We start from the raw sequence: 10,928 nt of genomic DNA, 5'->3' as shown, positions 1-10,928 counted from the left end.
GTACTGCAGCAGCGCCTGGAACTGGTTGTTCTTGGTGAAGGTGATGATCTTCAGGACAGTTCCGAACTTGGAAAAGATCTGATGGAGCACGTCCAGCGTCACGGGATAAAAGAGGTTTTCCACGATAATGTGGAGCACGGGGCTCTGGCCGGCCATGGCATCCACTGCAGCGGCTGAGGCGGCCAGTGCCAGATTTCCTGACTGGACTGAGTTGACAGCCTGCAGGGCAGCCTGGGCGCGCGCTTGGTTGGGGGAGCTGTCGGTCTTGAGCTCCTTGTGGTTGGAGAACTGGATGTAGATGGGCTGGCCATGCAGCATGGCCGCCACCGAGGTGTAGTAGTTGACCATGGTGTTGGCCGCCTCCTCTGTGTTCATCTCAATGAAGGCCTGGTTCTTCCCCTTCAGCATCAGCAGGTTGGTGACCTTTCCAAAGGGCAGCCCCAGGGAGATGACCTCGTCCTCGGTGACGTCACTGGGCAGCTTGCGGATATGCACCACGCGCGACGGGGCGCCCGAGCTCCTGCTGTCCCCCTTTGCTGTCGTTCCCATTGGCTGCAGAGGCCGAGCTGCTCATGATAAAAGGCCCGTTGGTGACACAGGTAGAGAAGAGCTCCTCGGATCCCCGCTTGGTACCAACTGCTATGTCTGGGACAATGCCGTCCATTGCACACACAGGAGACCCGAAGGAGACGGAGTGGAGGCGCCGGAATAGCAGGAACCGACTCAACGGCTCCGAAATATAGCAACATTGGCAAACTTAACAAAAGAAAAGAAAAACACAAATAACTCAAGAAATGATAGAGGTGACATCAAAACAGAAGCAGATGAGATTAAATTAATAATATTGGAATATTATGAAAAGCTGTACTCTGTAAACTTGAAAATCTAGAGGAAATGGACAAATTCCTTGATATTCACATCATATCTAGAGTGACACAGGTCATAAAAAGATGCTTCCACTCCCCCTCCCCCCCCAAAAAAAGTGCTGGCCCAGAGGACTTCACCACTGAATTATGCTAAACATTCAGAGGAAATCTGTCTCCAATTCTAATTATTTAAAAAAAAAAAAAAGAATACCCCCAAAGTGAAATGCCTGTGAAGCAATCATGACCCTAATACCAAAACCATTATCTCTCATGAATATGTTGTTGTTATGTGCCATTGAGTCACTGGCGACTCATAGCGACCCTATGCACAACAGCCCTAAACTCTGCTCTGTCCTGTGCCAATCGCACTGTCTCCGACACACCCATCCCGATTATCCCAGTCACTGAATCAATCCACCTCACAGAGGGCCTTCCCCTCCTTTGCTGTCCCTCCACCCTCCCAAGCATGATGTCCCTCTCCAAGGACCGGTCCCTCCTCGCAACATGTCCAAAGTATGTTAGGCGGAGCCTCAGAATCCTTGCCTACGAGGAGCCACCCGGTTTAACCCTTTCAAGGATGAATCTGTTTGTTTTCCTTGCAGTCCATGGTATTCTCAACACTCTTCTCCAGCACCACAGCTCAAAGGCATCAATTCTCCTTCTATCCTCCTTGGTCATTTTCCAACTCTCTGATGCATAACAAGTGATTGCTAAGACCATGGCCTGTATCAGACGCACCTTAGTCTCCAGAGAGACACCATTGCTCTTCAGTACTTTGAAGAGGTCCCTAACAGCACACTTTCTCATCGCAATGCCCTTTTAAATTTCCTGCCTATTGGTGCCAAGAGTGTTGACTGCGGAGCCAAGCAAACTAAGGCTGTGAACAATCTCAGTGTCTGCACCATCCATCCTGATGCTACCAATTGGTCTAGTGGTGAGAATCTTTGTTTTTTTGACATTGAGCCTCAATCCATACTGGAGGCTGCAGTCCTTGACCCTCTGCAGCAGGTGCTTCAGGTCCTCCTCAGTTTCAACGAGCAGGGTTGTGTCATCTGCATAACGCAGATTGTTGATAAATCTTCCACCAATCTTGACCCCACATTTCTCCTCATAGAGCCCAGCCTCCCGGATAATCTGATCTGCATACAGGTTGAAAAGGTATGGAGATAGAATGCATCCCTGGCGTACACCCTTCCCAATTTTGAACCATGCAGTGTTCCCTTGCTCCGTTCTGACCACTGCCTCCTGGTCCAAGTATAGGTTTCACATTAGAATGATCAAGTGTTCTGGGATTCCCATTCTTCTCAGATGCAAAAATCTTAACAAAATCTTGCCCAATAGAACTTAAAAAAAGAATTCATCATGACCAAGTAGGATTTATAATAGATACGCAAGGATGGTTCACCATAAGAAAAATAATGTAAATCACCACAGTAACAAAGCAAAGAAAAAGAACTACATACATGATCCTGTCAAATGATGTAGAATAGACCTTCAACAAAATCCACCCCCATTCCTGATTAAAACTCTCAGCAAAAGAGGAATAGAAAGGACTTTCCTCAACATAGTGAAAAGTATTTATACAAAACAAAGAGTGAACATTGTCCTCAAAGGAGAAAGACTAAAGATATGTCCCTTGCAAACAGAGACCAGACAAGGATATTCACTTTCACACTTCTGTTTAATATTGTATTGGAAGTATTTGCTAGGCATCCAAATGGCAAAGAGGTGATAAAACTGTCCCTTTGTGCAAACCTTAAGATATTGTATACAGAAAACCCCAAGAACTCAACAAAACATTCTGTTAGACCAGTTTAATAGAGTGGCAGTATACAAGATCAATATACAAAAATCAGTGGAATTCCTCTAACAAAGGAGACACAGCAAAGGAAACTAAGAAAGCAATATCATTTACCATAGCCATATACAAATTGAACTAATTGGGAGTAAATTTAACTAGAGATACAAAAGACACCTTAAAAAAACACAAACAAAACTATAAAACACTACTGTGAGGAACAATAATAGACTTAAGTAAATGGAAAAATGTTCCCCATTGATGGATGGAAGACTCAATATAGTGATAATCACAATCCTACTAAAAGCAATCTATATGTGTAATGCAATCTCTATACAGATACCAGATTTACTTTTCAAAAGATAGAAAAGGCAATTGGCAAATTTATTTGGAAAGGTAAGAAATCTGAATAAGCGAAGTACTTCTGAAAACCATGAATTAAGTAGGACACACAGTACTCTGTGATCTCAGAACCTGCTACACAACTGTGATAACCATAACAGCTGGTATTGGTACAATGACAGGCATGGAGACCAATGAAGCAGAACCAAGAATCCAGAAATTAACCCATTTAATTTATGGTCAACTAGTATTCAACATGAAATAAAACCTATTAAATGGGGAAATAACAATCTCTTCAACAAATGGTGCTGGCAAAACTGGACTGCTTCCTTCAGGCAGCTAACACCAAGTATCAAGTTCACCTAGAGGTAAAGCCTCAAACCATGAAAATCGTAAGAGACAAAACAGAACCCTGCTTAGGAGGCCTAGCCTATGGGATAAAGAGGCTGACAAATAAAGCCAGAAATGCACAACCAGGAGAAAACATTGATGAATTGAACCTTCTGAAGATTAAGTCTCTGTGTACATAAAAAGATTTTCCAATATTGTGAAAAGAAAACCTACCGACTGCGGTAAATAATTGGCAATGTCATCTCAGCCATTGGGTCTCATTACAAATGTTTACAGAATATTACTGGGCCTCCAGACGAAAAAGACTAATAACCCAATTACAAAATGGGTAAAAGACATGGAAAGACTTTTCACAGAGGAAGACATGTGGATGGCCAACAGACACATGAAAAGTTGCTCAAATCAAAATCACAGTAAGATACTATCTCACCCCAGTAGCAGTGGCAAAGTTAAACAGAACAGCAAACAATAAATGCTGGAGAGGATATGGAGAGATTGGAGCTCTCATACATACATTATTGGTGGGATTGTAAAATGGTACAACCACCCTGGAAGGCAGTTTGTCCTTACTTCAAAAAGCTGAACAAAGAAGTTCCATATGACCCTGTTATTCCACTGCTAGGAATATACCCCAAGGGAATTAGAACTGAAACACAAATGAAGATTTGTATAGTGATGTTCATAACAGCATTATTTGCAATAGCAATAAAATGGAAATAGCCCAAATGTCTGTGAACCAATGAATGCATTGAGAAATTGTGGTATGTTCACACAACGGAATACTATGCAGCACTCAGCAACAGTAATTTTAAAAAAAAATACTATATAACATGGGAGAGGCTGGAAAGCAGTATGCTAACTGAATTAACTCTGTCTCATAAGGACAAATACTGCTCAAGACCATCATTGTAAAAGTAGAATATACCAATGAAGGAATTTTTCTTTTACTTTTCAAGGAGAGGAGCGAACTGGGGGGAGGGGTGGCAGGGAGAAAAGTACAACAATGAATGAATGAATGAATGAAAATCCAAAATCTCTGTAAATGTTCATTAAAATAAAAAAATTAAAAAAAAAAAAAAGAAAGGGAACACTACATGGTTTAAAATCTAGAAAGGTGTGCTTCAGGCCTGTATCTTTCCTCCATCCCTATTCAGTCTATATCCTCAACAAATCATAAGAGAATCTGAACTTTATGAAGAGGAACATGGTATCAGGATTGGAGGAAACTCCTCAACAACCTGCAGATGGCAAAACCTTGCTTGGTGAAAGTGAAGAGTATTTGAAGCTCTTGGAGAAGAAGACCAAAGACTAGCCTTCAGTATGGATTATGTCTCAATACCAAGGGGACAGAAATAATAACCACTGGGCCAATAGACAGCATCATGATAGATGGAGAAAAGAATGAAGTTGTCAAGTAGTACATCTTACTTTTGAATCCACAATCAATACCCTTGACTCTACTAGCAGTTAAATAAAAAGACATGGCCTTGGCAAAATGTGCTGTCAGAGATCTCTCAAAAGTGAAGAAGAGAAAGGATGTCAATTTAAAGATTAATGTGTGCCTGAGTGCTCGCTTCGGCAGCACATATACTAAAATTGGAACGATACAGAGAAGATTAGCATGGCCCCTGCACAAGGATGACACGCAAATTCGTGAAGCGTTTCATATTTTTTAAAAAAAAAAAATGTGTACCTGAACCAAGTCATGGTACTTGCTATACCTCTGAAAGTTGAACAATAACTAAGGATGACAGAAGTAAAACTGATGCCTTTGAGTTGTCTTGGAGAAAAATACTGAATATCCCTTAGACTGCCAAAAGATTAAAAGGTCAGTCTTGGAAAAAGTGTAACCAAGGTGCTCCTTGGAGCAAGGATGGTGAAGCTTTGTCTCACATACTTCAGACATGTTGTTGTTAGGAGGGACCAGTACTTGAGAAAGTACATCATGCTTGGAAAGCTGGATAGGAAGATCTTCAAGATGGATTGACACAGTGACTAACAATGAGCTCAAGTATAGAGATGGTGAGAATACCACAAGATAGTGCCAGGTTCAGATCTTCTATTCATAAAGTCACTATGAGCTGCAATCAGCTTGACGGCACAAAATAACCACTACCCCCTAAGGGTCTGTGGGAGAAAGATAGGCAGTCTCCTCCCTGTGATTTACAGCATCCTGAAAACCCACTGGGATGTCACCTAGGAGTTGGTTCTGACTCAGAAGCAATGAATGAGTTTTGAGGGTTTTGTCAGTCTTTTTAAAAGAACCAACTTCTAGTCTTGTTACTCTAATTTACTTATTTCTCTTCTAATCTTTATTATTTCCTCTTATCTGTAGACTGTGTTTTGCTTATTGGTTATTCTCTAAGATACTGTGTTAAGGTGTTGATTTTGCTTCTTATTTTTTGATGGGCACATTTATTTCTATACATGGATGTCTGAGCACTGGATTTTCTATACACCAGAACTTTAGAATGTTTTCATTTTTGTTTCAAGACATTTTTAATGTCTCTTTAATTTCATCTGTTACCCAGTATTATTGAAGCAAGGTGTTCTATTATTTTCATGTACTTGGATTTCTCCCCCTTGATCTGTGATCTATGTGTGAATATGTGTTCAGTTATTTTTTTAAAATTTATGGAGGCTAATATACTGTCCGTTATGGAAAGGGATCCCATGTGCATTGGAGAATATATATTGTGCTCTTTTTAGGGCACTGGTGGGGAGAGGGGATGCTCCATATAAAGATGAAGTTGATTATTTGTAGTGTTTAGTTCTTGTCTGTTGAGTTTCTTTCAGTTTGTTCTGCCCTTCATTGAACATGGTGTATTGAGGTTTTCTCATATTGTAGGCATAAGTAGTGTTTTAAAATCTATTGAAGTTTGAGATATGTATATATACATACATATACATACATACATACCTTGGGACTTTCTTTCCATTGAATATGTAGATATTAAATATAGTTATGTCCACTTGTTTATTAATTATTCATTTTATAATGCCTTTCCTTGTCTCATAATAATTTTTTCTTTGAAGTCTGGTTCATCAGAAATTAATATTGCCACTCTTTTTTTAAAATTCATGGTTGTGCGGTTTCTTTCCACACATACACACACACACTTTGATCTTTACACTTTGTCTCTAAGATTGTCTCTTGTATGTTGGTGGGTCTTGATTTCTTATGCATTCTGTTACTCTTTTTGTTTTACTAGTGCATTTAACCATTCACATTCAGTGTAGATACTGACATTGTTTTTTATGTTTGTTAGGTACTGTGGAGTTGACTATGACTCACAGTTACTACATAGAAAACAGGTGGAAATTTTGGTACTATCCAGTACCAACCTTACAGCTTTCAGCATATTTAAGCTGTCACTGCATTGAGGGTTTTCTCTATCACTCCTCTTTTTTTTTTTCAAGTGTGATATTATTTTTCCAAGTACTAGCTCCTCCTGACAACATACCCACAGTAAGGTTGCACTTCCTCCATGACAATTATTCTTTTGACAATTCATAGAATATTCAATACTATTTGCCAACACCACAATCGAAAGGATTTTCAATTCTTCTTCTGTTTATCCTTATTCATTATCCAACTTTTAGATGCATAGAAAGCAACTGAAAAGATCATGACTTGGATCAAGCACACCTTAGTCTTTAAACTGACATTGTTACTCTTTAGAACTTTGGAGAGATCCTTGACAGCAAATTTTCCCAATGCAATATGGGTGTTGATCGTGGGTGGATACAAGTAAAATGAAATTGTTGACAACTTCATTATTTTCTCTACTTATCATAGTGTTGACTATTGATCAATTTGTGAGGATCTTTGTTTCCTTGATGTTGAGATGTGACCTATATTAAAAAATTTACACTTTGATTTTCTGTAGCAAGTGCTTCCTGTCTTCTCTTTCTGCAAGCAAGGTTGTGTTATCTGTATAGCACAGGTTGTTGATAAGTCTTTCTCCTGTCATGATGCTACATTCCTCTTCATATAGTGCAGCTTTTTAAATGATTTGCTGAATATACAGATTGATTATGTATGGAGATAACCAGGACTCACACCTTTCCTGATTTTAGACCATGGAACTGCTTCATAGTCTATATACAGGTTTCACACAAGCACAAATAAAAGTGTTCTGGAATTCCCATTCCTCTCAACTTTAGATTTTGATCCACTCAGTCAAATGTCTTCTTGTAGTTAATAAAACACAAGTAAACTTCTTTCTAGTTATCTATGTTTTCAACCAATAGTACATCTGACATTAGTGATTATATCATTCATTACATGGCCTCTTATGAATCCAACTTAAATTTCTGGCCAACATATTCTTCCAGCTGTTTTTGAGTACTCTTCAGCAAGCTCTTACTTGTACGTCATATAAATGATGATTTTGTTGTTGTTGTTGTTGTTGTTAAGTGCCATTGAGTTGTAGGCAATTCATAGTGACTCTATGAACGAAAGTCCTGGACACCTGTATAATTTTCATCCTTTCTCCAGGTTCATAAGGTTTCCAGAGGCAAGCTATTTATAGAAGTGGATGCCACTCCTGCTTCCAAGCTTGTTTTAGTCAGGGAGCTCCACCAAACACTGTCCACTATGGGTGATCATTCTCACATTTAACTCATCTGTGTCACAGTGTTTGACTTTACAGTACCATGAGTTACCTCTGTACAGCAAGTGGACATACCAGAGTTACACGACCTAGAAGAATGTTTCACCAAAAACAATTAAAGGCAGACCTGACGGCTGCGGAATAGAGTCATCTACCTTTGGCATGGGAGCATGACTTTCTGTCTGCTTGGCCAACCGCTCTCTCTCTCTCTCTATGCTGTTGTTGTTGTTGCTAAGTGCCATTGAGTCATAGGCGACTCATAACGACCCTATGAATGAAAGTTCTGGACACCTGTATAATTTTCATCCTTTCTCCAGTTTCATAGGGTTTCCAGAGGCAAGCTATTTACAGAAGTGGATGCCACTCCTTCCAAGCTTGTTTTAATCGGGAGCTCCACCAAATACTGTCCACCATGGGTGACCATTCTCACATTTGACTCATCCATGTCACGGTGTTTGGGTTCACAGCAAACACAAGTTACCTCTGTACAGCAAGTGGACATACTAGGGTTACAAAACCTAGAAGAATGTTTCACCAAAAACAATTAAAGGCAGGCCTGAGGGCCGCAGAATAGAGTTACCCATCTTTGGCTTGGTAGCATGATATAAATGATAATGTTCCATAATGTCCACACCATTGGATCACGTTTTTTTGGAATAAGAACATAAATAGAGCTCTTCCAGTCAGTTGGCTGTCTTCCAAATACCTTGACACAGGATAATGAGCATATCCAGGACTGCTTCTTTATTTTTTGAGGCACCTCAGTTGGTACTCCATTAATTTCTAGGGGGATAATTTTTGCTGTTTCCTTCCATGCAACTTGAACTCCTTTCACTATCATCAGTTCTTGATCATGTGCTACTTTGAAATGATTCTGTATCAACCAATATTTTTTTATACAGGACTCTGTATTCTTTCCTTATTCTTTTGATGTTACCTGCATAATTCAATATTTTGACCTTAGAATCTTGCAATATTATAAATCAGGGGTTGAATATTTTCTTCACTTCTTTCAGCTTCAGAAATGATGACCACAGTTTTACCCTTTGGTTATCCAACCACAGGTCTCAGCACATAATTGTTGTTAGGTGCCATCGAATGAGTATGACTCATAGCAACCCTATGAATAGCAGACTTGAACGCTTCCCTATCTTATGCCATCCTTATCTCTGACACAGTAGAACCCATTGCTGAAGTCACTATATCAAGTCATCTCAATGGAGTCTTCCTCTCCTTCACTTCCTTTCTGTCTTTCCAAGAATGATGTCCTTTTCCAAGGAGTAGCCTTGTTTAGTTACCTGCCCAAAGTATGAGAGACAAGGTTTTGCCATCTTTGCATCGAAGGAATATCCAGGCTGCAGTTTCCCAGAGAGAGAGAGAGAGATACAAATATTTGTTCTTTTGAGAGGCCATGTGCAGCAATTATCCATTGGTCATCATCATCTTTATTCATTGTCCAATTCTCTGATGCATAGCAGGAAGTTTGAGAAGACCATGGTCTCAATTAGGTGCACTCTGCTCTTCAAATTGACACCATTGCTCTTCATCATTTTGGAGACATCCCTGACAGCAGACTTGCCCAATACAATACTACTCATTTCCTGACTGCTCCATCTCTTAGAGGAAAATTTTATGGCAGTGAATGCATGTATTAGAAAGAAAGAGTCTAAATCAATAATCTAAGTTTTCACTTTGAGAAAGAAGGGCAAAAATAAACAGAAAGCAAGACAAATAAGAACACCAATAAAAATTAATGCAGAAATTAATGAAATTTAAAAAGAAAGGGAAAAACCAACTAAACCAACTTAATAAATGTCTATTTTCTATTGATGATGTAGTCTGTATGAAGCTGTGCTGCTAACTCAAAGACTATGCCTCTATGGGAGTTCAAATCCACCAGCAACTTGGGAGAAAGATGGGCTGTCTCCTGCTGTGCAATTTATAGCTCCCAGAATCCCACTGGAGGGTCAGCTATGAATTGATTCCAACATGACGGCAATATGTTTGAGTTTTGGGTTATCTGTTTAATTCCTCCTCTCTCCCTTCCCATACCATCTAGTGATAAATTTTAAACCTAATAAGTCCATTTCATTTGTGTGTGTGTGTATAAAATAAAGTATGCCAGACGGAGTTACAGAATCTTTGCCTCCAAGGAGTAGCCTGCTTTCACCCTTTCCAGGTTGAACCTGTTTGTTCTCTTAGCAGTCCATGGTATATTCAATACTCTTTTCCAGCACCACAGCTCAAAGGCATTTATTCTCCTTCTATCATCCCTAGTCATTGTCTAGCTTGCTGATGCATAGCAAGTGGCTGCAAAGACCGTGGCCCATATCAAGTGCATGTTATCAAGTGCAGACTGACATAATTTTTTTTTCAGTAGTCTCGAGATGTTCCTTACAGCAAAATCTTTTGATTTCCTGGCTGCTGGTACCAAGAGTGTTGATTGTGGAGCTTAGCAAACTGAAGCTGTTAACAATCTCAATCTCTTCACCATCTATCATAACAACAACATTTCTATGTATCTATCTATATCTATTCCTTCTCTCTCTCTCTCTCTCTTTCTCTCTCTCTCATAGGCTCTTAGGGCAGAATTCTTTCTTGTTCAAAAGAAATGGTTCCGCCTCTTTCTTTTTCTTTATTTACAAGAGACTGTTTTGGCCAAATCATTCAAATAAAAAACTTCCAAGTTTCAGAGATACTTTTTAAAAGAAAAAAAGATCATGTAGATGTCAAGCCCTACTCATATCACTGCCCAGAGGGAACCATACTTAGGACCCTTGAGGGCCAGCCCAGGATCTTGCATGCACAGCAAGGTGCAACAGTGATTCTGAATGTTGTTGTTGTTATTGTTATGTGCCGTCGAGTCGCTTGCGACTCATAGCAACCCTATGTACAACAGCCCTAAACTCCACTCTGTCCTGTGCCAATCGCACTGTCTCTGACACTCCCATCCCA

General features: G+C 39.8%; 1 pseudogene; it reads right to left on the bottom strand.

Annotated features, from left to right (window-relative positions):
• The window catches only part of LOC102875786, a 10,789-nt pseudogene extending 10,080 nt beyond the window's left edge, over positions 1–709 (bottom strand).
• Between the last annotated feature and the right edge of the window lie 10,219 nt (positions 710–10,928).

This window comes from Elephantulus edwardii, unplaced genomic scaffold (assembly GCF_000299155.1).
Source record: "Elephantulus edwardii isolate Elephantulus edwardi_28Jun2011 unplaced genomic scaffold, EleEdw1.0 scaffold00352, whole genome shotgun sequence".
NCBI classification, from domain to species: Eukaryota; Metazoa; Chordata; class Mammalia; order Macroscelidea; family Macroscelididae; genus Elephantulus; species Elephantulus edwardii.
This window is presented reverse-complemented; position numbering and strand designations above follow the sequence as displayed.